Raw genomic sequence first — 27797 nt, 5'->3', positions numbered from 1 at the left:
CTCTTTTTGCTGCCCATAATGAGTTGTTAGACAACAATGTCTGAATCTTTTTCGTTCGCAGTGGTTCCCGAAGCAGTTCACTCAAGATTACCTCGCAAAGTACATGATTGGTGGACACGCAATGAAGGTTAAAGTATTTCATCCAGACTACAATGAGCATCTAGAACTTGTAATGAAGACAGTGCAGGATGGACGGGAAGCCATCACAAGGGGTTGGCCTAGAGTTGTGCGCGCATTATGCACGGAGGAGGGCATAATATGGGCATTCCACTTCACCTTCTCCAGCAACCAGAATGTCTTTCGCCTCTCTCTTTACAGTCTTTAGTACAACTGTGGTTCATCATTCTTTACTTGGTGCTTCTGTAGTTCTTCAGTATATGTGTTGTGCATCGAATTATGTATTTGTGGTTGAACCTATATTTGTAATAAACATGGTTGGATATGAAATAAGTGATTGCCTACTTTCAAATTCAAAACATGTGATTTTTAAATTAGGGATTAATTAGGGATTACACTGCACACGATCTGCGAAAGCGAAACGTCTGCGATAGACGTGGAGATCAGAAATGTTTCTAGGATCCACTATGTGTGCAATCAATCTCCACTGTACACACGACCTTCTCTTCAAAACTGTTTGCGTTAGGCCACCTTGCACAAACGTTTACCACATAAAAACTGTGTGTGATGGACATCCTTTGCCACACAGTTTCTTCTACGCACCGTGTGTGATGCATTCAATAACGCAAATGATAAAATTGTTAATATCGTGTGCAATGGCAACGCTATCACAAATGATTTAACGGGGGAAATTGTTTGTGATGTAGAACGGAAATGTTTTCCTTAGAGCGACTGTGTGGGGTGTACAAACTAAAGGAAACGTTTACCGGGGACTAACTCTGTGGGATGTACTTGCGACCGGAAACAATTTCACCTGTATAGTTGTATTTTTTAGCTCGACTGTATGTATTACCGTATTTGAGCGCGCACCGATCGCAGACAACCTCATTTTGCCGAGCATGTGTGCCAGGAGGGTATATTCCCGACGGTTTCTGGGTCATGTGGGAAGGACCCCGCTATCACCCACACTCACTTGGCGACGGTTCCAAACGGCGTCACGGAAAGGGGTTCAAAACCGTTTGTATAGCACCGACGCGTACCAGTGTTGGTCTTCTTGATACACTCCTTAATCTCACAAAGAGCGGTTTCTCTAGCTCGGCCTTGCGTTATATTTTGGTGCTGAATGCATGATCGTCAGCACACCTGTGCATGAGTCTGGTCAACAAACGCGGATGTTTGTTGCACCGACAAGCTTCAAGCTGACAAGTACTTGGTGATCGTCCACTTCTACACGGCGACACCTTCTCTTTCCCAAGGTGATTTGGTTTTCGATCCGAGGTCGGATCTTTCCCAAGGGGGAGGGCATGATGCAGAGCACCCTACGGGAATCACCATGTCAAGAGTCCGTTCGGCAAGTGAGACGTGCGACATCTACTTCACATACACAAAGGTGAATCATCTCCTTTACGCGTGTTCACTTCACCCCTTCGAGGATGGTATACTACTTGACACTCCTCTCGTGTGCATACATAGGTATTGTCGGAACACCACAGACGACGAGGAGGAGTGCGAGTGCTAGTGTACAACTACACCATCCGCGAGGGAAGCATGGAAGAGAAGGAACAAGAGGAATCTTCCCGTGTAGAGATAGAGGTACAGCCGCCCAACTACAGGTCAACTACCGCCCCACCGGTACAACCGCTCGAATACCGCCCAACTACCGGTTAAGCTTCTGTAATCGAGCGGCACAAGACCGGTACCGCCCCGGTTATACCCCCCGCTGCAGTAAGACAGGTACAACCGGTCCGACCACTGGTACAACCGCTAATTACTTCCGCGAACACCTCGAGTAACCTATACCTGAGCTCCTAGAGGTACAACCGCTCACATAACCGGTACAACCGGTCTGCCTGCACGCAGTAAAAGGTCAACGACCCGTGTAACCCCCAACTTACCCCTTGGACTATAAATACTCGTCTCCTAGCTCTGAATTAGGGTTAGCAAATAGGATAGCTCATTTGTATGTGAGCTTTGCTCCTACCTCTACTCTAGAGAGAGAGAGAGAGAGAGAGAGAGAGAGAGAGAGAGAGAGACCAGTCCTATGGAGTTCAAGACCTCCATGTGAGAAGATCCCTAGTGGATTCAAGACCCCATCTAGGGAAGATCCTCCGTGGATTCAAGGACTCCTTCATGGAGATGATCTAGTTACCTCTTGTATCCCCCTTTGTTGGATTTGGACCTTTGTATCTCTCGTTGTGTGTTTGGATCTAGCACATGTGTGATTGGATCAGGTCAATTTGAGTGTTTTCCTCTTGTGTGTTCTTCGTGTTCTTCAGGAATCCCCCTCCAAATCATGAAAGATCGCCCCCTAGGGTTCCACCCTACATCACACCCTATCAAGAATATTGTGGATTTCCAGCCGTATTCGAACCTCCTCGAGATAGTGCACCAAGCTACCAAAGCGGAGACAAGTGAAAGATGATTACAAGTATGCCAAGTACTCTTCCAAGACCGACGGTTCATACAATTAACCTTCAATGACTACACTGACTCCTACCTCAACAAAATCTACACCAAGCAAGGGCGACAAGTGAAGCTACAAGAAAACTTCGACATCTTCAAGTCGTCCTCCTATCACAAGCAACTTCAAGCCGAGAGCTTCATCATCAACAACTCCACCGGATGAGACCATCAAGACGAGTTCCATCAAATGCTTCACATGTCAAGGACGAATCCACAAGACATTTGAGTGACCCACACGCGCACCATGATCACCAATGATGACGGCACCTATGACTCGATGGGTGAGGAAGAAATGGAAGCGCCTGAGCACGTGGCCATGCACCGACGCGTGAATGAAGATGATCAAGTCTTTTGTGACAATGATTCAAGCCCCGCTCTCGTTGTCTCCAAGATCTTGACACTCCAACACCAACAAGATGAAGACCAACGTTGTCACATCTTCCACACCAAATCGGACATCAATGGACGCTCCATGAAGGCCATCATCGACGGAGGAAGTTGCCATAATTTAGCAAGTGAAGAGCTATTTTCCAAGCTACAATTGGTCAAGATGAAGCATCCTCGTCCCTATAAGGTCTAATGGCTTAGCGACTTCGGCACCATTCAAGTGGAGCACACCATTGTAGTCTCCTTCAAGATTGGCGCATACGAAGACACCTTGGAGTGTGATGTGGTTCCCGTGTCCGTTTGCCATCTACTACTTGGACGACCTAGGAAATTCAACCACAGTGTCATCCACCATGGGCGAACCAATCACTATAGGTTCAAGATGAAGGGAAAGGAGTAGATGCTATGACTTATGTCACCGAGCCAAGTGATTGCATACAAGCAAGCAACCAAACATCATGGAGAGAAAAGTGAGATTGTGAGCCACCAAAAAGAGAGTGAGAGCCACAAGCCAAAAGTGAGTGCCTCCACGATGAGCGACAAGAAAAACTTAGTGCTTTTCTCTACCAAAAGGGAGATGGGAGAAGTGTGTGAAAACCCATCTGTAAAGACGAAGCGGCAAGAACTAACACCTCTCACCATCTACCATTAGTGTTGTCTAATCTATTACAGGAACTCAAGGACGCCTTCCCCGATGAGCTACCTCCGGGACTACCTACACTTCGAGGCATCGAACACCGAATCGACCTCATCCCCGGTGCACTGTTACCAAACAAGGCACCCTACCGCGTCAACCCCAAAGAAACCAAAGAAATCCAAAGGCAAGTACAACACCTCATTGACAATGGGCATGTACGTAAAATCTTAAGTCCTTATGCCGTTCCGGTTATTCTTGTGCCCAAGAAAGATTGTAGTTTTCGCATGTGTTCCAATTGTTGTCCCATAAATGCTATCACCGTTCACTATAGGCACCCCATTCCACGCCTTTATGATATGCGAGATGAGCTTAGCGGATCCACCATTTTGTAAAAAACTGATCTTAAAAGTGGCTATTACCAAATTTGTATTCAAGAAGGTGATGAATGGAAAACTTCTTTAAAAAAAATTTGGCTTGTATGAATGGCTAGTTATGCCTATGGGCTTATCGAAGCACCCGATACTCTCATGCGTGTGATGCATTATGTTCTTCGACCCTACATTGGCGTCTTTGTTCTGGTCTACTTTGATGATATACTTGTGTGTAGCGAGTCTCTAGAGGATCATGTCACACATCTTAGAAACGAGCGCCTTTATGCTAATATGGAGAAATGCACATTTGGTGTTGAAAAGATTGTTTTCTTGGGTTTTGTTGTGTCTTCTAAGGGTGTGCATGTCGATGAAGCTAAAATTGATGCTATTAAAACTTGGCCACAACCAACCAACTTGTACCAAGTGTGAAGTTTCCTTGGCTTAGCCGGTTTCTATCATAGATTCGTCAAAGACTTTAGCACTATTTCATCACCATTGCATGCTTTGAGTAAGAAGAATGCGCCATTTGTTTGGGGACCATCCCAGGATACCGCATTCATGAGCTTCAGAATTTGCTTACACATGCTCCATTGCTTGCATTACCCAACTTAGATAAAACTTTTGAGGTCCATTGCGACTCTAGTGGTAATGGAATAGGAGGTGTGTTTATGCGAGAAGCACCCAATCGTTTACTTTAGTGAGAAACTTTCTGGAGCGCAACTTAATTATCCCATTTACGACAAAGAGTTATCTCTACTACGAATGGAGAAGTTGGTAGGATTGCGTCCACGTTTATTTTCATCCGGTTTTTTATTTTCGTCTGCTTTATTTTCGTCTGCTTTATTTTCGTCTTACCTTCCATCAACCGTCATCACTAATTTTTTCTTCCCACCCACCGAAAACCAAATGGATCAGAACTTTCCATTCAGACACAAATTATTTAGTAATGTATTTATGTGAAAGAATCAATCACGGTCGATCTCTAATCAATATCTAAAAATCAAATATAAATTAATTAACTTTACCATCAGCCACTCAATCACTGATTAATCTTTCCATAGGTCGTCAAAATTACATCAAAGGAAACGTTTATATCGTTTGTTTATGATGGTAGGGTGGTACGTCGTTCGTTCGCTTCGTTCGACTCCCCCACGTCTTCTATGATCTCCCTTCGACTCCATCAATTTTTTCCCGAAAAGATCCCACGTACCGACTGGTTTTCCCTCCTAGCAGAAAACAGGCAGAGAATTAAGTAATGTCTTTATGTGAAAGAATCAATCAGGATCGATCTCTAATTAATATCTAAAAATCAAATCTCTACTCCTAATGGAGCACTTGGTAGGATTGCGTCCATGTTTAATTTCTTTTGGTTTATTTTCATCTTGTTTATTTTCATCCGGTTTATTTTCTTCTTACCTTCCATCACCCGTCATCACTAATTTTTCTTCCCACCTACCGAAAACCAAATGGATCAGAACTTTCCATCCAGACACAAATTATTTATTAATGTATTTATGTGAAAGAATCGATCACGGTCGATCTAGAATCAGTATCGAAAAAGCAAATCTAAATTAATTAACTTTACCATAAGCCACTCAATCACTAATTAATCTTTCCATAGGTCATCAAAATTACATCAAAGGAAACGTAATCGCCTGTTATGATGGTAGGGTGGTACGTTGTTCGTTCGCTTCGTTCGACTCCCCCACGTCTCCTACGATCTCCCTTCGACTCCATCAATTTTTTTCCCAAAAAGATCCCATGTCCCAACTGGTTTTTCCCTCCAAGCAGAAAAAATGCAGATAATTTAGTAATTTCTTTATGTGGAAGAATCAATCACGGTCGATCTCTAATCAATATCTAAAAATCAAATCTCTACTCCTAATGGAGCAGTTGGTAGGATTGCGTCCACGTTTATTTTCCTGTGGTTTATTTTCGTCCGGTTAATTTTCGTCTTACCTTCCATCACCCGTCATCACTTATTTTTTGTTCCAACCTACCGAAAACCAAATGGATCAGAAATGTCCATCCTGACACAAATTATTTAGTAACATCTTTATGTGAAAGAATCAATCACGGTCGATCTCTAATCAGTATCTAAAAATCAAATCAAAATTAATTAACTTTACCATAAGTCGCTCGATCATTGATTAATCTTTCCGTAGGTCGTCAAAAGTACATCAAAGGAAACGTTTATATCGCCTGTTGTGATGGTAGGGTGGTACGTCGTTCGTTCGCTTCGTTTGACCCCCCCCCCCCCACGTCTCCTATGATCTCCTTTCGACTCCATCAAAATTTTCCCAAAAAGATCCCACGGCCCGACTGGTTTTTCCCTCCTATAGCAGAAAACAAGCAGAGAATTTAATAATGTCTTTATGTGATAGAATCAATCACGGTCGATCTCTACTCGATATCTAAAAATCAAATCTAAATTAATTAACTTTACCGTAAGTCACTCAATCACTGATTAATCTTTCCATAGGTCGTCAAAATTACATCAAAGGAAACGTTTATATTCCTGTTGTGATAGTAGGGTGGAATGTCGTTCGTTCGCTTTGTTCCACTCCCCCATGTCTCCTACGATCTCCTTTCGACTCCAACAATTTTTTCCCAAAAAGATCCTGTGTCCCGACTGGTTTTTCGCTCCAAGCACGTCGTCCCTTCTGTGGATCCGTATCCGCACCCCATCCCTTTCCCATCCCTCCCCCCTCCCGGATCCACCCCTGCCACTCCCCGGCCTTCCATGGTGGGATCCGCAGCCTACCACTCCTCGTGCTCCGGTCTGACATAGTCGCGCATGGAGGGCTACTCGCGATCTGGATGATGCCCTTCATCTTGGCTCGTTGTCGCTCGGTGATAGAGGCTGTCGCCAAGCCCGCGTCGTCGTCGCCCATAGCTGGAATCATCGCAGACAAGGGGTACAACGTCATCTAAGAGCACAGGATTCCGACAGCCGAGATGAACATGAGCGACCACCAGCACCACTCATAGCCTAGGATGTCCTGCAAATTTGATCTATTTTGGATAGAGCACATGGAATCAAACTACAGGTAATCATTTTCTATATTCACGTGATTAGCTATAAGGAGTTTATTACCTCTGTTTTATTTGTAGGATAGCCAAGCAGTGCGTACAAATTGTAGTGGTGCTCGTAGCTTATCATCAATCTGCCATTATTATTTGTGTGTATGTGTTCAAAACGACCACTCTAGGGATTATTGATTTGCTCCTAGCTGCGCCGCCGGGTTTCTCGCGGCTTTGTTTCATTTGAGTTCTGTCGGGGATATACCCCGCGGTATGACCCGGCCGGAATTATGAGCCGGTCGGCCTTGGCGACTCACCAGAGACCCGGCTGGAGCTTGGCGACTCACTCGCAACCCGCCCGGACCTGGCGATTTATAGGCAACCCGCTTGAGCATTGTGATTCACTGGCGACCCGACGGGCGGGTCAGACGGACGACAAGGCCCAAGGCCCAAACGGCCGGCTCATGTTACGATGGGCCGGCTTAAGAGAAAGTATAAGGAATATTCCCTTATAAAGGAAGCAAGACTAGGACTCCACTTGTATAGAGTAATACTAATCCTACTAGGACTAGTCATGTAACCCCCCTTCAACTTATATAAGGAGGGGCAGGGCTCCCCAAAGAAGGACAGGCAAGAAGAAACAATCTGTAGGGCTAGACACAAAAACCCGGCTTACCGGCGACTCCCTCATGATCATAATGAGACCTAGCCACAGACAGCATGTAGGGCTATTACCGGATGATGTTTCCCGGGGCCCAAAGCTGTCTAAATCCTTGTCTTGTGTTGCGTCTCTCGATTCCGCTCAACCCCTATCAAGCTACTACAAAGATGTGTTGGCCTCACGACTAAGTCCTCACACTAGGACATCTGCCGTGACAATTCCACGACAGTTGGCGCCCACCGTGGGGCCGGCGCACGGTGGTGTTGAGTTCTTGGAAGGATTTCTCTCAAGGATCGAGAAGTTCGCGATTAGTTGGATAAAGAAGAACCGGCGCGGAAGAATCATGCAGGATGACCCGGCAAGGGACAATTTTTGATCATAACTGGCGTGTTCATCGTTTTATGGTCAGGATCATGATTAATTCTACTGGATCAAAACCAGAGCTAGGGTTGCATGCGGCCGCCGCAGGCGCCGTACGGATCCGCTAGCCAGATCGTCTCAGAGGGTTGCCGCAAACCGCCAATCTGAAGCTGGCAAGACTTTCCGCTGCAAACAGTCCGAATACTACCCTGAACACTGAAGCATATCAGATTAAGTCCTGAGACAGCGTTCTGTTTTGATGGCTGTTGCTCGTACAATTTTCAAATCAGAGCGATTGATGCTATTTCACGTGATCGCATGAAAAAAAGAGGACCACCAAAGAGTGGCAGGAGCACGGAGGTTGAAGGGCGCACGTTGCCGATCGTGCGTACATGTGCTTGGGTTACAGCAAAGAAAAAAAGTGGGGAAAATAGCCCACGACCTGGAAATGGATAAGACAGCAACTGGGACTCCTCTGCCGTCCGCGCCCTGAGCCGCCGTGTTTCCTCCCCTGAGCCGCCACGGAGTCATCGGAGCCTCGACCGCCTTGTGTGCGTCCTCACGCTCGCCTGCGGGTGCCTTCTCCACGGCCCCGCCGCCGACCGCCGGAGTCGGCTCCGTGGCTGCCGCCGCCTCTGCGCTTTTCCTCCTCTGGCTGCATCTGCCTCAAGTCGCCGGGGCTCACCTCTGCCACGGCCTTCCTCGAGCCGCCCTGCACCTCTGGGCTACTCCGCATCGAGCCACTGCCGGAGAACCACCTCGCGCGGACCTCGAATCGAGACTGGAACCTCACCGACCGCGCCTCTGCTTCTACTGGCTGCCATCGAGCCACCCACCTCCGACTCTAGCCCGGCCGCTCTTCTATTTTCGAGTCGCCCCGGTATGGAGTCGCCGTTTCCAACAAGTCACCAAATCGCCACCCCTCCGATTCTCCGGCCTCGCTCCGAGTCGTCATCGGGCCTCTGCAGCCGTCCGCGCTGTGACCCGTGGTTTCCGCGAGCCTGCGGCCTGATCCGCCTCGCTTTCTCACCTGCAGCTGCGCCAAACCACTGTTGATGTGGATTCAACCACTGCTCCGGCTTGTTTTTTCGTCCAAGGCCTCGGCAAGTCGCCGTCACGCCTGATTTCCTCCGCGACGGGTGGCCAAACCCGCCCCAGCCCCAACAGTGGAGTTGATCAAAAGGAGTATAGTACGTGGACATGTATTACAAAATCAATACAAGTGGTTTTTCCCTTCCTGATCTGCTAACAACAAGACGTGAGGAATCAGAGTATGAGAGACAAACACTGTGGCGTGGCTCCCTATGTCTGATGGGAAGCTACTACCATTGGAAAACAAGGAAATTACTATCGCCAACAGTCAATACGTGGGAAGATCGTTTCAGCAGTATGTCGTTTCAACGGCTGTTATGAGCAAGGCTGGCTGTTGCGCACAGAGTTTGTAAGTTTGTACATAGACATGCTAGAGAAAACATCAAGTGGTTTCAGGGCTTTCTTTACGATCGCCTACTGATTATTATTCAGGAATTGGGAGAGATGGAGTCAACAAGGTTTGACTATTTACAATATACAGATTAGAGGATAATGAAGCAGTGATTCCCAGTGGGCAAGTACTACTATTATGTTTACAGCAGGCCAATGGCAGTCAAAGTGCTGTATTAAATCCCAAAGACCAAAAGCGAAGTATACTGATCAACTGATGGCCGAAGAAGTTCACCGTGATGGACAAATACAAACGCTCGTTTTCTGAGGAAGATCACGCCGAAGCCAAATTCAGAACATAATTCTACATGGTTGTGATTCACCTGATGTGAATGAATAATACAGACTTCCACATTTATACTGCTGGGGTGCTGTTTGCACATATGAAAAATTCAGTCAAATTGGAACCTAGTCTGCCATCAAAAAGGAGGGACCAGCCACGGATGCGCCACTTTAAGCCGCTCCTACTTGGGGGTTGTATTGAGTCGCCAAGCTGTTTATCCATTGTCAGCATCCGGGTTCATCCGATAAGAATACCAGGCACCAACATCCAACCATACCGCATTGTTCAACAAATGTGTGTGCAAGCCGTCGCCTCTGTGGCTCAGTCTACAACAACAGCACCGCGGCCGGCTCACCTGTCTGCGCCGGTTTACAACACCACAGACAACTCATCTGTCTGCTCCCGCGACCGACTCTCCCGCCCACGCCGGCTTACAACGCCGCGACCGGCTCATATATCCGCTCTCATGGCCAACTCGGCCGTGCTTGATTTCTGCTTCACCATGGTGATCATCAACTCCACTATGGATAATCACTGGCCTAACATATCATGTGAAATTCATCCAGTATATTTTATATTACATATTATTTTCTTCAAAAGAGCAATTACTTTGGTTTGCAAGTTGTCCCATGCAGGATTCAAACCGGTCTATATCACGGTTAATTATGGAGAATCTCAAGCCAACTCCTCAAGTCGCCTTGAGACTCGGGGGCTATGATGACATGGCTCAGTAAATGTTGCCAGTTTAAAGGCAGTCAGAAAATTTCCAGCCCAAAATGAAGAAAAAATCCGGTTTAAAATCCGGTTCAAGAGAAATCTGTCTCTCACAAAGCATTGAAGCTCAATATCCGGTTTAAAATCCGGCCTACAAAGCTCTGAAGCTCTAAATATCCGGCTCAATGCCCGGTTCAAGAAGAATCCATTACTCACAAGTTCGAGTTCTTAGAAAAATTAAAGGGACCAAAGAGAGTCTGTTGCAAAGCACAACTCAAACATAGGTACCCCGTTTCAATGATCATTTGGGGGCTTCCTATTCAAACATAGGTCGTATTCGAACCAAAGAGAACATAGCTGTCAGTACCCTCTTGATCGGCACAATGCCAAACTCACTACGGGGCTTCTTGATCGTATTCGAATCATAGCTTAACCCCTTTTGGGTCCAATTTTGATCGTATTCGAATCGGAGTCGTTAAAAAACACTCAAGGTCATTTGGGGGCTTCCTGTTCAAACATAGGTCGTATTCGAACCAAAGAGAACATAGCTGTCGGTACCCTCTTGATCGGCGCAATGCCAAAGCCACTGGGGGGCTACATGATCGTATTCGAATCCTAGCTTAACCACTTTTGGTCCGGCTTACTGATCGTATTCGAATCAGAATCCTCGCTTTTTTCTCTTTGTTTGACTTAAGTTTTTTGAAAACAGTCTTTTGGGTTTGTCTTGAGACTTTTTGTTCATATATGAAGCATATATGTGGTTTCGGTTAACCCGGCTTGACTTTGGATGATAAGTCGCCATTATATGACAATCATAAACATTTGGAAGTTTTTGGCTTCCAAAGATTGGGTTATCACCCTTACTGCACAGGTATCCTAAACCGGCAGTACGATTCAATATCACAGGAACCGGATTATATTATTCAAATCTTTAATAGCCAACATGTCTGGTTTTTTATTATGGTTATCAATAACCAATATTATGATTAAGGTTTTCAAAGTCGCTTCAGCGCAATGGATATTATTTTATCAATGGATATAATTTATTCTACAATGGAAGGAATAGTCCCGAGTCGCTGCAGGCTTACAACCCGACACTTGGGGGCTACATTATTCAAGTTGAGATTACATCAAATATGCAAGTCTCATGTCGTTGCAAGCACGCACCATAACACTTGGGGTCTAATGCAAAGTCATTTTTACTGGCCTTATTGAAGACCCGACTCATCACATCATAATGAGCCGGCCCTTGGGGGCTACCAATTGCTCCTGTGAAAAATTCAAGGTACACAAGTCTTAATCCATTATATTGAAAGGTCCATTACTCAGTTGGTAGAGTACAAGGCTCTTAACCTTGTGGTCGTGGGTTCGAGCCCCATGGTGAGGGTTACATCATATGATATTATTTTCAATGAAGTATATATAAAGTCCCTGCTCATTATTGCATAATGACCCGGCCCTTGGGGGCTACACTGGTTGAAGTTTTTATGGACATCAGGCAATTACAATTCCCAGGTTGCTGCAAGCATGACAACCCGGCACTTTGGGGCTACATATGTGGAATACTCAGTTCTGACTAGTGATTGAGATGAACACCATGGATTTCTTCAAAGTGGTAATCTTTATATTGAAGCAAGTCTTAAGTCATCACTTTGCTCTGCTCAAGACTTGGGGGCTACAGGTAATATGGATATGAGGGAGAAAAATCTTCAAAATTCTCAGTTTTGACCCGGCGTCGACAATAATTATGACCCGGTGCTATAAATATTTACAAACCGGCAATTTTGGATAAACCGGCAAGTTTTACATCTTCAAGCCGGATGAATATCAATTGAATATTTGAAGACCAATATTTTTTGTCAAGTGATTGAAGGCTGAGTCAAATGGATACTTTGTTTACAATATTTCTTCTACAAGCAAATTGATTATGAAGCTGGTCTATTGACCCCGGTTTTCTAGAAGAAGGAAATGACAAGGACTTATGGATGTTCTGGTGCCGGTTTACAAGAATTCTTAACCCGGAGCACAACCTGTCAAATTTGTTCTTGTGTTTATTTTGCAGCATAAGTTTTCCGTGGATAAATCCAAGCTAAACTTGGGGGCTAATGTCGGGGATATACCCCGCGGTATGACCCGGCCGGAATTATGACCCGGTCAGACTTGGTGACTCACCAGAGACCCGGCTGGAGCTTGGTGACTCACTGGCAACCCGCCCGGACCTGGCGATTTACAGGCAACCCGCTTGAGCATTGTGATTAACTGGTGACCTGACGGGCGGGTCAGACGGACGACAAGGCCTAAGGCCCAAGGCCCAAACGGCCGGCTCATGTTATGGTGGGCCGGCTTAAGAGAAAGTATAAGGAATATTCCCTTATAAAGGAAGCAAGACTAGGACTCCACTTGTAATAGAGTAATACTAATCCTACTAGGACTAGTCATGTAACCCGCCCCATCAACTTATATAAGGAGGGGCAGGGCTCCCCAAAGAAGGACAGGCAAGAAGAAACAATCTCTAGTGCTAGACACAAAAAGCCGGCTTACCGGCGACTCCCTCATGATCATAATGAGACCTAGCCACAAACAGCATGTACGGCTATTACCGGATGATGTTTCCCGGGGCCCGAAGCTGTCTAAATCCTTATCTTGTGTTGCGTCTCTCGATTCCGCTCAACCCCTCTCAAGCTACTACAAAGATGCGTTGGCCTCACGACTAAGTCCACACACTAGGACATCTGCTGTGACAATTCCACTACAAGTTTTGTTGTTCATACGAGTCTAATTTGCCAACATTGGATTTTTAATAACGCTTTCAACCTGGACAATCTGATGCGAGCAAGTTTCTTGCCCTATCCATGCGTCAACCAGCAATTTCTTGATCAAGGTGCCGCATGCCCTATAGGGAAGCAGAAGGGCGTCAAGGTCGGTGCCGGCCGCCCCAATGTGGGTGCTCAAGGACATCGGCAACGTTGTCCATGCCCACGTCCTCGACGTGTAAGAAAATCATCACAAGGATTGAATCCCGTTCTATTTTTTGTTCCTCTATTCTTTTTATTGAACTGAATCTGGTCTTGTTCGCTGCAGCAACAAGATCCGGTTGTCACTGGGCATCAATCGCCCAATCACCAGAAGCTTGGGGGCCCAGCTCTTGAAGAAGGCTCAGGCCAATCCATCTAAGGTACAAACAGAACCCCCTTTCCTCTCCTACATGCTTCGAAAGCAATTTAAAGATGCCATCAAAGTTTTGATCCTACATTCGCAGGAGTTCTTAGGTTTTTCTTAACTTACCATTGCTGGAGGAACTAGACAAACACTCTAGGAAGTATCACTAACACTAATCTGCGACCACTCAAATCTTATCTGATCTCTTATCTAATCTGCGTCTTTCGAAGCTAGCCGGAGGAACCGGAGTTGATGCGTGTGTAAGTAGGTCCATTTGTATCTAGGAGTGATGTATTGTTGATGTTCGTTTTATTATGACAACTCTCTTATAACATTACTGTAAGCAATTTACATGCTTTCTCCTTCTATAAAAAATAGCGTAAGCAATTTGCGTGCTCTCAGAAACAAGTTGGGGTTAGTACGAGGTCACGGAGAAACTATGCCTACCAGGAGGAGATGGTACGCAACACATTTTACTGAACCTATGCCTACTAAGGTCAGGGCCTCCTCTCCTCTTTACCATAGGAAATCAAGTCCTCTCTAATTATGATATTACAAACAATTTTTTGGCAACTCCTAATAATCTTTTGCATTCTTTTAGGGACCAAAATTTTTTAACAACACATGCCATAACAAAAGGATCATTTTCCATATTCTGTTTTCTACTTGACATTATATTAGCTGTATGAATCCCTTTTGCAATGATATTAGCTTGTGGGTTTCCAAATGCAAATCATGCCAGTTGTTCTTCCTCTAGAAAATGCAAGGATTTCTGTCATTTTCATCCATGCCTGTGGGAAAGAAGTGTTGCAACTATAAGTAATTGAATGTATCTCCTAAATAGGAAGAAGATATGAGAAAGAAGACTCACTGATACACGGCTTCAGAGGTAAATTTCCTTGACTTTGAATAATATATCTTGTGACCTGGCTATATTAATTGTTGTTCTCAGATGATTCATTTTACCTTAAAAAATCTCCTTAAGGTGTGACATCTCGGTACTATTACAAAAGGATGATTGTTTATGTGTGTATTACAATAGTTTTCAAGTAGATTTCCCATTCTGTTGGTGTCAGTTCTGGACAACACATTGTTTTATCACTTGATTTTCTACTTACTTGCTTAGATATTATAACAGTACACTATAGGACCCAAAGCATTACCTGTCATCAAACAAGCTAATAATAGAACTTTGTTCGGTAATGGAAAACTAGAGGAAGGAATCGAGAGAAAGACATGCTATGATATACATTCCTTTATTTTCAAGGCATGTATGAACTGGATCAAGGCACAATTGGTTTTGAGTTATTCGGTATGAACTGGTTGAAGGCAATAGTTTTGAGTCGTTGTGTACTTAGATCCATGGAACACACCTCCATGAGCACATTTATCATCCGATCTAGGTCGCCGTACATGTACACGTTACCCGTTGGCCAAGGTTCACAGTTTTTTTAAATAAATATGTGCTGCATTCACCATTATATCTATGGATAGCATAGCCTAGGATATCCTGCAGATTTGGTCTATTTTGCAAAATATGTAGCTATGACATATATAATATTCAGAGGATATTTCTCACTATTGTCAAAAAATCATTCGAGAGAAGTATAGTCCAAAATTTCTATGATATATTTTTGTTAGATACACAAATATGTGTGTTTTTGTCCCTCTTTTTACCTATGATGAAGAATCGATGTAGATCTTCTTACCAGTTTTTTTTAACTTTTAGAATGGATATATAGATACGGAGACAAGGAAATACGTAGATTTTTAAGCACTCACCAGTTCAAATATTACTTTGCCAAAGATCTGCCGGGAAACAAGATGGGTGACAAAGGTTATTCCTATTGTTATTCCATATAGATCTTTTGCTTATTTGTCATTATAGATCATGTTTTGTTGGACACTGAAAGTATTACGTTCGGTGTACATAGCTATTGTGCATGATTTTAGTTTGTGAGTCATCCGTAATTTTTGCAACCTTGAAGTTGTATTATGTTGTTGTCTTATACTTCAAAATAGCAGTTTGGATTATTGGACAAGAAAAATAAAATATATAGCCGCACACAAAAATTTATTTATTTTACGAAGTAATCTTGTATTATGCCAAATATTTAGTGACAATTATTTATCACATGAATGTATTGAAAATTAGGGAACAGAAAAAGCTTATAGTCATCACCAGGAAACAGTTCGTGGATGTTGATGCTGGCGTTGATATGAGAAAAATAGTTACTTTCATCGCAGGCCTTGATTTATGTGGTAGACGCTACGACATACCTGGGCACCCTCTGTTTCGGTGTCTTCAAACTTTGCACAAGAAGGATTATTACAATCCGAACTTTATTGTAAGTGTCCGACTCCTTTGTCTTGTACATGTGTATTTTTGCAGCTTCTCATGTAACAGACACTCGAGTCTAATTTTTTACAGGAGTAGGAACTTATGTTGTGTTCGCTTCCTAATCATCGTAAGGATATCATCTTAGGGCAGGAAGAATAGTTGCATCTTCTCCTATGCTTAGTGTTAATTTGAATTGCTATTCTGAAAGTTTTATTTGGGGAAATTGAAAGTAATTATCCTTGTTCTCTGTCTGCAGGCAGATGATGCACATGTCTCAAGGGAACCATGGCATGACTTGCATTTGAAAATGGATGGTCCAACAGCTTATGACGTTATGCAGAATTGTTGGCTGAAGGCATCGAAACACCATGGCAATACTGAGAAATATCCTCTAAATATTCCGGAGATGGACCCATGAACCAGATTTGGAAACATTTATGGATGCATAAATTTTAGGACTTGATCCATTATTATCTAATTATATAGCTTATAGTCTTATAGCTAATGACACAAGTGCTCTCTTAAAAAATTGTGGAAGTAAGTACTTATCTCTGTCTCTACTTTGTCGGTGACAAGTTCAATTTTTTCATATTGATGGATCAAGTCGTGTTGGTTTAACTTTCAGGTAGTATAAGGAACTTGTAGTTGTTTTTTGTTACTTATCTTATAAGCTACAGAAAATAGCACTATCATCTTTAAGCTGGTGACTGGTTAGTGGCCTCTGTTAGGTCTTCCTGGTAGTCCAAACGTCTATTAATTTTGTGAATTCAAATTGAGGGATATAGTAGGTGTGATGAATGGGATGGGAAAGGTGCAATAAGGAGACGCCGGTAGATTGGTTGTTTGTACCATATTAACATAATGTACTTTTAGTTTTAAAAATATGGTGTGAGCATGGGACTGATGCCTGGTCATATTGGGTGTAAAGAATTTTCCCTTTTCATCATGCCTCCTTGTACATTTCCATTTGTGAGATTAATAAAGAAAGAACGAACTGACTTGTCAAGGATTGCATATGATGCACGAATACAAAATTCTACAACTGAATTTGTTTAGTGCTATGTTTTTCAGTAAGAATAGACACAATATTTTCCAAGTTGTGTGAGCTGGAATCTGAACTACATGATTAGAAATTGTAAATTTTTAAAATTAGAATAAACAAATGTAGTGAAATTATATTGTTCGGCGAAACGGAAGCAGAATGGATTCACTTGGCAAATGTGAGAGTTGATGTTAAGAGTGAACACTGTCAAGGCGGGAAGAAATTCGGACATCACTAATGCCACCATGACCTCAACTTCGAAGAATTGAGTCCGCATCCGCTTCCCCGTGCCTGGATGTTGGAGGAGAACGATGAGTTTGACTAGACAAATATACACGATGAGAGATATTTAGCAATATGTTTGAAAAACAATGGTATACTAGTATATGTTTTTTTGACCCGTGGCAAATTGGACCTACACACATACCATCCGCTGAGGGGAAAGGAAAAAATAAACACACATGACCGGTTTGCCTAGTCGCCTTCCTCTTCTCTATTCTCTCTTCTCTGGCGAACCCATCTCTCCCATCGCGCCAGTCCTCCTATCCTCTCCAATGTGGCAGGATCTGACGACACAGCACCACAAAACAGGTAAGGATCGATCTCGCTACATACGAGAGTCTCCTTTAAGTTCGGTGCTGTGTCGTCAGATCTGTGAGGAGGCTACACACACGATCTATGAAGAGGAGGAAGAAGTGGACGATCACAAAAATTTACCACTGAAAAAATAGGCGACTGGTGCATAGTTGCTCTCTTAGTATCCACTACAGAAATTAATAAAAGGCAATATAAATTTGAAAATTTCACTCATGTAGTCATCAGTTTGATTCATTTTCCTGTAATTTTAATGATATAAACGTTTTTCATATGTGGATTTCAATTATGGTTACATGCAAAACTGGATATGCATTATGTTTATGTATGCAAACGGTAAAAATATATAAAAGCCCGTGGCAACGCACGGGCATTCTACTAGTATGCCTTAGTGAGAGTCTTGCATGTGTGGGAACATTATCTTTGCCCTCATGAATTTGTCATCCATATGGATCATAAAACGCTTAAATATATTAAGGGTCAAACAAAATTGAATAAGCATCATGCCAAATGGAGTGAGTTTATTGAGTCATTTCCTTATGTTATCAGGTACATCAAAGGTAAGGAAAATGTTGTGGCGGATGCTTTATCGCACAAATGCATGCTTGTAACTCAACTTTAATTGAATATCATTGGCTTTGAGCACATAAAAGACTTATATGCGCATGATCCTACTTTTGCTATTCCTTTTGCCAAATGCTTGATGCATACATCTTAGGAACTCTATTACATCAAGGATGATTATCTAATGAGAGCTAAAAAGCCTTGTATTCATGAGTCTTCTCTTCGTTTCTTACTTTTGCAAGAGGCTCATGGAGGACTTATGGGACACTTTGGTCCGACAAGACATTTGCCACGCTCGCCAAGAACCACTATTGGACCAAGATGTTTTGCGACGTCTCTCGCTACACCAACTGATGCTCTACATGGCGCAAAGCTAAGTCTAAAGCTCAATCCCATGGTCTCTATATTCCACTTCCTATTCCATACCACCCATGGGAAGATATTAGTATGGACTTTGCGCTTGGTTTGCCTAGGACTCAAAACGGAAAGGATTCGACATCATTTTTGTGGACTCTTTCTCTAAGATGGCACACTTTATTCCATGCAACAAGGTAGGTGATGCTTCACATGTTGCCAAACTCTTTTGTAGGGAAATCTGGCGTCTACATGGAGTGCCCAGGACTATTGTGTCGGATCGCGACGTCAAGTTCCTTAGCTACTTTTGGAAGACGCTTTGTGCCAAGCTCGGAATCAAGCTCTTATTCTCTTAGCCATACCATCCACAAACCGACAGCCAAACGGAGGCCAGGAACCGGACGCTATCTACTCTCCTATGCTGGTTGATGAAGAAGAACATCAAGGAGTGGGAGGAGTGCTTACCCATCGTTGAGTTTGCCTACAATCGCGTAATACATTCGACTACCGGCAAGTCCCCCTTCGAGGTCATCTACGACTTCAATCTGTTGTCATCGTTGGACATTCTACCGCTACCATTACAAGAGCGCGTCAACATGGGCATGAGTGCATGAGCGAGCTGTCTCAAGAAGGTGAATGAAGTTACAAGACAAGCAATCGAGCGCCAGGTATACCACCTCAGGACCGAGCGCAACATCAACAAGCAACCCATGATATTCAACATTGGAGATCTTGTGTGGTTAGACCTTTGCAAGGACCGCTTCCCAAAGAAAGGCAAGTCCAAGCTTCTACCTCGAGCCGACCGGCCCTTCAAGGTGCTAGCACGATACAACAACAATGCCTACAAGATCGACATCCCACGCTACAAGTACAACGTGAGTGACATCTTCAACGTCACAGACCTATCTCCCTTCCATGGCGGAGAAGATTTTGATTCGAGCTCAGATCTTTCCCAAGGTGTCGTGGAGAAAGCACGATCACCTACGGGGCAGGGATTGCCCCTTTGAGGTTTGGGGAGGGGACGATCACATTGCACAAAGAATAGAAACAACAGGACAACACGGCGATGGACAACTCCCTTTTACCCAAGTTCGGGCCGCTTTGCGCGTAAAACCCTACTCCTGCTATGGTGGATTGCACTCGAGTATCACAAAGACGCGATGCGCTCAACCCGGCAAGTGTGCCTCGGGGAGAGCAACCACGTGTGTACAAGTGTTGAGGGATCAAAAGTTCCAACCCTTTGCTAGGTTGCCTCGGGCCTCCTTTTATAGTTGAAGGGGCGACCACAGTGGCAAAATAGTCATTATGGCACGATTAGATAGATAATAGTGTTGTCATACCTAACTCTAGAAGTTTAGGACAAATCACATTAAATGCACTGCTAGGTGTCATGCCGAGGTTGAAGTCCGACAAGCTTGCCGCGCCTCTTATCCATCTTCTTCTTATTAGCGTAACACGCCATCCCGACGGGTGTCAATAAAGTTAATCTCCTCGCCAGCAAGTTGCCACATGTTTGACAAGCTCCACCTTACCACTTGAGAGCTTGAAACCTCAATGATTAGTGACTGGCGTACGGTGAGGTGGAGCGGTGGCGTCTTGGCGAAGAATTGCTGGCACGGGGCTTGTCGGGTTCTGACCGTAGCGGCCCCGGGAACCTTTCCGGAGTGGTTTGGTCTTGCCCCTTAGGCATGGTCTCGACCCTGCCGGGCTCGCCTGTCCGGCAAAGAAGGCCTACCCGAGGGGTTCTCTTGTTGGCTTGATCTTCTTAATGCCCGCCTTGATATGACGAAGAGCGGTTTCTCTGGCTTATCTTGTGTCATACATTGGTATTTGATATATGATCGGTAGCACGCCTGTGAACAAGTCCGAGCGGCAAACACAAATGTATGTTGCCCCGATAGGAGCCCCCGAGCCTTGCCGCCACGCATCGTTGGGGTAGGCCCAATCAATGTACAAGCGTTCATACTGACCTTGCTGGGGCTAATGTTTACATTTTTGAGATCTTCTTTGCTTCTTTATTAACCCGGGCTTGGTCTTACTCCCAAGTCTCCCATGGCATCTTCAACATTCAGACGGTGCGCGCCGTTCATGTTGAAAACCAGAGGCGCCCACATCCATAGGAGCCCGTTAGGGCGTCCACGCGTGGACTGGGGGTAACTGCCATTTTATCTTTATCTCGCCCACTACGCTTGTCATTTCCGCCACGCGTGCCGCATGCATTGCGTGGGGTTGGTGGTGGACGTGCAGGGCGGGGGAACGTGTGCCTTGGCAGAAAACACAATGCCCCGGATTGCCGTAATGGGGTGGCTGACGAATCTAGACGCCATCAGGAGCGCAACGGGCTGGATTAGAGGAACATGGCTATTGCCACGGGGTAGTGGAGAGCCATCCCCCTCCCCCTACTCCACTATAAAAGGGGGTGCATAGGGGTGGCGATGCTCATCCACCATCTCATCCTTCTCCTTCTCCATTTTCTGCTTCGATCATGGCGAGGGGAAGGGGTCGAGCTCGTGCTCCCATCGCGGCGACAAGAGCTTGTTCTCAACACCCTGTGCCTACCTCCGTTGCAGCTGCAAATGCTAGGTCTAGTACACAAGGTGGAGCTGCGAGGCGTGGTCGGTGTCGACGCAGTGCTCGCGGTCGAGGCGGACGGAGTGGCGCGCCTGCTGTTCCTCCACCAACTGTTCCAATACCGTCAGAAGGCCACGCGGGGGACACGGCGTTGGAGTTCATCGTCAAGATTCACGGTCCTCCGTGCAGCCACTTGTGGCTCCCTCGTCCCTTCGTTAGGGTGATGGAGGACGATCAGCCGCTCAGGCTGCGGCTGCACATGAGTGGCTATTGGCACGGCGCCGTGTGGGTGGACCTCGAGTTCCCTGCGCCCCACTTCATGGTTCTCAGGCGTTGTCGGTGTCCTGGGACCGGGGGTGCCCAGACTTGCCTGCCTGCGGCCCACGGCGTGGCTCTATCGACGGCCCGGTACGATCCAGCTTTGACACCAACAACTCAAGACCCTCGCGAGGGGCGAGCCTCGCAAGGTGAACGACAACAAGACCTCCCTGGGGGGCGGCCTCCCCAGGATGGCTCCCGAGGAGCGGAGATATCAATGCAAGCTGCACCTCGCAAGGTTCACACGACGTGAGTCATGACGACCAAGGCCAGGCGGGCGCCAGCGAGCGCAGTGTACCAGTTTCCTCTTTGGTGCTAAGGAGGCAAGCGCTGGCATGGGGTCCCGAGGAAACAAGCAAAGCTTTCCATTCCGGTGCAACAAGACCAAGACCGCCAGGACGGCAGGACGGAGGTCATCACAGAGCCCACCGCAATGTCACCACCAAAGGCTTTTGCAGGCGAAGACCACTTTTGTCAGGATAACTTGTACTAGTTGTCTCCCTTTGAATTTGGCCGTTGTGGGATCCCTTCCCGCCTACATTTGGGAAGAGGACCAAGGCCACTATAAATAGGACTTAGCCACCACCGTAGACGATGGATCGATTCCACCCCGACCAGCTCACCAGCTCATCGAGCTCAAGAACACCTCACCTCCTGAGGCTGTTCCACCCATGTACTAATTCATCCAGCCCCTCGAGGCAATCCACCACAAAGCTGGAGTAGGGTATTACACCGCAAGGTGGCCCGAACCAGGATAAATTGCTGTGTCTCTTGTCCCTTGGGTTCATCGAGCTAGGCCAAGAAACCGTTGAGCAGGCGGACTGGGGAAGATGAGTTCTTCGCACGCACCCCAGAGTTCGAACCTCTCAAGGGTCTGCGGAACCCTGAATCCGACAGGCGTGGTTGGGAAACCTTCGCCCGTGCCCACTACCTTGCGGAAGGGCACATCCTCCGCTTCGAGTTCGTGCAACACGATATGCTCTCCATTAAGGTCTTTCGACGCTCAGGTGCTCGCCTAGGGTGCTACATGGAAAGCTGGAGCGACGACGAAAGCTCCTCCTCGAGCGACAGCGACGAGGAAGACACTAATTGTGAAGACGGCGATGAGGATCCCCCGGCCATCAGGCACGAAGACGACGACTCGGACTCCGGCTGAACGCCAGACGCACAATCACCATCAGCTAGGCGCCGGCAGCACCATCATCTACAGCTGGACCCCGGTAGAGCGATTTGTCGGGGGTGCTTGGCCTGGATGTCACCGCTTCCTCCCTCTGGACCCCAGCAGGCTCATGGACTCCGTCTTTGTCTTCCCTGCCGGTGTCCCTACTGAGCCGCGTCCCTCTGGTCCTAGCGGGGGTGACGAGGGCATCTCCTAGCCACTCTCTCCGTCTCCAGCCTCTTCTTCCTTGCCAGGGAGGCGCCCTCCCGATCTTGTCAGGCTGCGTCCCGCTGGTCCTGACGGGTCAGGCTGGGCTTCTGCCTAGGCGCTCCTTTTGCCCTCTTTCCTTCTCAATGCCACTCCTAGGAGGAGAGGGACAATAAAGGTATTACGGGGCACCTATCTTTTTAAATTAGAAAAAAATGTAGGCGCTTGCCAAATTTGAATCAAATTCATGTAATCTTTCATCCATATTAGTTCTCGTATGATTTGTACTTGTTTGTACACGTATTTTTGGAAAAAGATCTTATCGGACACTTGTGCATGTATTTAAACATGCTGAAGAACGAGCCTTCAATACATCTTAGTAAACAAAAAATTTCGGCAAGACATCTTGCCGGCCTTCATCGCAGATGCTACTAAACCTCGTTTAATGAGCTCAAAACGGGTTAGGAGCGCGAACGAAGACCGACCCCAAGTTAACCTCTCCAAAATGTAGCTACAACCAACCTTGTCGAGCAGACTCGAGTCAAAGATAGGAGCGCGAACGGCAGAGACAACAAGGTTTCCTTACGTACAAGTTTCTCATACGCAAGCATAACATGGAATGATGGGATGAACTTATTTCTCTTTGTTGTCCTTCTTATCGTTTTAGATAAGGAGATGTTGCTGGGGACCGGGTATATCAGTTCACATTTATCCTTTTTCCCAGGAAAATTATGCGTGATGAAATCGTTCTGCTGCTATCAAAGGAAAAAGGAGAAAATACGATAGCACATGACCTTCCACAACATGTTAGTCATCTTATCTTAAGACAAGTGTAATCACAATGAGATCGAACTAAAGCAAACAAGAAATCATGTATGCATGTTTTGTGAAAACACTTTGTTTTATTCAAATATGCACAGGGTCTGCGCCTGGCTTTTTACAAAGGGTTACAAGTCCCGGGGACTATGCTTGTACAAAACAGGTTGCAGGGGCAAGGCCCGACAACCGCGCCTTATGGGTAGAACTTACGAAGATGCTCAATATTCCATGAGTTTTGCATCGCGATTCCATCTTCGGTCTCCAGATGGACTGCACCAGGTCTGGTGACACGTACTACCCGGTAAGGGCCTTCCCACCCAACGTCAACTTGTTTGCACCCTTGGTGGACTGAACGCGCTGAAGGAAAAGGTCGCCTTCCTCAAGGCTCCATGCATGAACCCTGTGGCTGTGATAGCGGCGTAGTGCTTGCTGGTATCGTGCAACACGAACAGCTACCAGGAGATGATCTTCCTCAAGGGGCGCGACATCATCATGCCGCAACTACTCTTGCGCTACTTCATCGTAGGTAAGTACTCGAGGTGACCCGTATGTGAGTTCCGTGGGGAGTACTGCTTCTGCAACATATACTAGGGACAAGGGAGTCTAGCCAGTAGCTCAATTTGGTGTCGTCCTGACTGACCGAAGAACAACCGGCAACTCATCAAGCCAGTGCTTTTCGCACCTTCGCAACTTAACGAAAGTTATTGTCTTGAGCCCACGCAGCACTTCAGTGTTCATCCTTTCAACTTGTCCATTGCTCCTTGTATGCGGAACAGAAGCGAAAGAGACCTTGCTTCCAAGGCTCTAGATGTACTGCATGAAGGCACGGCTTTTGAAATGGGTGCCGTTGTCGGTGATCACCCTATTGGGTACTCCAAAATGATACACCAACCCTTTAAGGAACTTGTTAGCTAACTGTGTAATCACCTTCCTCATTGGCTCTACTTTGGGCCACTTTGTAAACTTGTCGATTACCACGTACAATAATTCAATGCCCTTGGTAGCACGGGGGAGGGGCCCAAGATGTCGAGCCCCAAGACCGCGAAATGCCAGGATAAAGGGATGGTTTGAAGGGCTTGAGCAGGCTAATGAATATTCTTGGAGTGAAACTGGCATGCCTCACACTTGGTGACGAGTTCAGTTGCATCCCGGAGGGCGGTGGGCCAATAGATTCCTTGTTGGAAAGCCTTTCCGACAAGTGCTCTTGATCCTACATGAGAGCCACACACTCCTCCGTGTATCTCTGCCAACAACGATAGTCCATCTTCCTGGCTAATGCACTTCAACTTCACACAGTTCAATCTCTTTCTATACAAAGTGTTATCCACGAACTGATACATACTCGATTGGCGGGCCACCTTTTCAGATTCCTCTGAGTCATCGGGAAGTTCTCTAGTCTGCAGGAATTTGACTATGTGTTACGCCCATGTCAAAGCTTGTGGCTCGACGACGAGGACCAAGGGCGTCCCTTCTACTACGGGAGTGCCAGCCTCAACAGAGAGAACTTGAAGTCCCGTCGGAGGATGTAGCTCACCGCCCGTCATAACACTCCCCTCGTCAACCTTCTCACTAGCGGCTCCAGGGAGCTCTGCCGGGAAATGCTTGTCGGTGTTCAGTTTTCTTCTCTTTCTGGCCAACGATGATGGAGAGACTGAAGGTTGAGTTAGATGGAGTACAAAAGTTCCTGGTTCCACAGGAAGCTTCTGAGCAGCGCACTTTGACAGGTGGTCTGTGATACCATTCTCTACACGGGGCACATGCTCCGTTTGCAGCCCGTCAAAGTGCTCTTCCACCTTTCTCACTTCTTCCACATATGCCTCCATCAGCATGCTCTGGTAATCCTTATTCACTTGCTTCACCACGAGCTGGGAATCACCACGTATAACTAGCTTCTTTATGCCCAATTCTATTGCAATCCTAAGTCCGGCAAGGAGCCCTTTGTACTCTGCAATGTTATTGGTAGCATCTTCCCTGGGGAAGTGCATCTGGATAACATACTTGAGGTGTTCCCCTATGGGTGCAATTAGCAACACTCCTTCCCCAGCACCTTGCAGCGAGAAAGCACCATCAAAGTACATGACCCACTCCTTGGGGGCCTCCTTGCCGGGGAGGGCTGTCTCCACTCTTCATCGATTGTTTCCGTCCATTTTGCAATAAATTCTGCCAGCGCCCTGCTTTGGATAGTTGTCGTGCTCTCGAACTTCAAAGCAAAACTTGACAATTCTAGTGCCCACTCCACAATCCCACAGGTAGTTTGGGGTTCCTTAGAATACGCTACAATGGAAGGCGAGTCACAACTATGATCTCGTGAGCTTGGAAGTAATGGCGCAGCTTCCTCGAGGCCATGAGAAGGCCGAAGATCAACTTTTCCACCCCAGAGTAACTCGACCTAGCCCCCTGCAGGAGGGAGCTGACAAAGTAAACTGGTCGCTGCACCATCTTCTTCCTTGCTAACACCTTCTGATTATCCGCATCTGCTTGTGGCCCCCTTTCTCTATCAACGTTAGGCCTTGCCGGGGATAGGTTTGGTTCACCACTAGGTGGCTCTGCTGCCTCGGCTTCTTCACTACCTGCTGGGGGTATGACCCCACGATGTAACCTACCATACAAAGGCCGGGTCATGTTACTGGCGACTCTTGGAGCAAGGCTTCAGATGGACCAGAGCAATCAGGATGCAAGACTGGAAGAGCGACTCACAAGATGGGCCGTCTTAGGGCCTGGAACCAGAAGGCGGTGGGTTGCCTAGAGGCATAAGCTGCCATGTGGTGTCTTGCCCCAGAAGGCAAGGCGACTTAGAGTTGGACTCAGTCACGGGTCATGAGACGACCCAGACTCTTGTAAGCCGGAGGCCACGACCTGTATATAAAGGCGAGTCCCCGGCATAGATAGATCAATTTACAATCAATCGATAGCTAGGTCAAGTGAATCTGCTCCCTTGTAATCGATACTAAAGCAATAAGTAGAAAAGCAGGAGTAGTATCTTACCTCCACTGTGAGGGGCCGAACCTGGGTAAATCCGTGTCTCTCAATTATGCTCAACCCTGACAAGCTAACCACCTAGTTGCGATGGCCTCACCTCTAAGTCCTCACACTAGGACATCTGCCGTGACAAAACCACGATAGTTGGCGCTGACCGTGGGGCTAGCGGACGGTGGTTTCGAGTTCTTGAAGGGCTCTTTCCCAGGGATCGAGGGATATGTCGTTGGCAGGATTAGCAAGAGTCGCCACGGCAAGCTCTACATTGACGACACTAGTTGTGGCCCTGAGGCCGACTCAATCGAGTACGGGTACCGGGTCCCCTTCTGCGGAATCCACGTCTTCATTGGCAAGCTCGGTGGATTTGAGGCTGAGCCGGACATCTGCACCGAGATCGTCGAGCCGACTCGGCGTAGGCAACCCGCCCAGGTCCAAGACGGTCGGAAACACGCTTTCGTGGGCTTTACACAAGGTGTGGAACTTACGGAAAATTCCACATTTGGAGGAGAGACTCTCATCTACTCAGGTGATGGATACTCGACCGGAGAAATAGAGTCAATCTACCAGCTTCAAAACGGCGGGCTTGGGAACTGTTCTGATGGCGACAGTATTCCGGACCCCTACGAGCCACCATTCCGAGCCGCCATGTACATGGCAGGAACAACACCGGCCCTCAACAACATGACGACTGAAGCAACGACAACAACTGGCCCTTCAGGGTCTGGCTCAGTCAGGCCTCCGGCTCAAGTTTTATCTGAGCTGTTGGATTCTTTGATGACCTTAATGGGGACTGAGGTCACAGCGGAAAACCAAGCAGAGCGTAACACAGAGATCGCAAAGCTTAGGGAGCAGATGACCCAGGCCCATGACGACATCAACGCCGAGAACACCCGGACAGCCGAGTTACAAGCCCGGATTAATGCAGAGATAGAACGTATGAAGACACACACTTCGCAGTTGAACCTTGAGCAGCACGCGTCTAATGCGGTCCATCAGCGGAGGTATCGGAGCCCTCTGCCTCCGAGTTATGAGCCCGCACGGTTGTTCAACACGCCTGGAGCAGTCCCAAGTATGCCAGGAGTGCCAGTTATACCCTTATTAACCACGGACACACCTGGTAACAGAGAAACAACCCAGCCTCAGCAGCCAGAGCCTGTCCGGAGGGAAGATCCTAGACCTAACCCGCCCCGAAGT

The 27797-nt window shown here is 46.5% G+C and overlaps 1 long non-coding RNA gene across 2 annotated transcripts; it reads left to right on the top strand.

Moving 5' to 3' along the window:
* Positions 1–13176: 13176 nt before the first annotated feature.
* LOC120962479 (uncharacterized) lies at positions 13177–17492 on the top strand. 2 transcript variants are annotated; one of them, XR_006662045.2, is made up of 4 exons: positions 13177–13490; positions 13581–14547; positions 15388–16006; positions 16256–17492. It is a non-coding gene; the product is annotated as an uncharacterized lncRNA (long non-coding RNA). The 2 variants fall into 2 exon arrangements; XR_006662044.2 differs by having other exon boundaries at positions 15388–17492.
* Positions 17493–27797: the final 10305 nt, after the last annotated feature.

The sequence above is a fragment of the Aegilops tauschii genome, chromosome 4 (genome assembly GCF_002575655.3).
Source record: "Aegilops tauschii subsp. strangulata cultivar AL8/78 chromosome 4, Aet v6.0, whole genome shotgun sequence".
NCBI lineage: Eukaryota > Viridiplantae > Streptophyta > Magnoliopsida > Poales > Poaceae > Aegilops > Aegilops tauschii.
The sequence above is the reverse complement of the archived record's forward strand: the minus strand, read 5'-3'. Positions and strand labels throughout refer to the sequence as shown.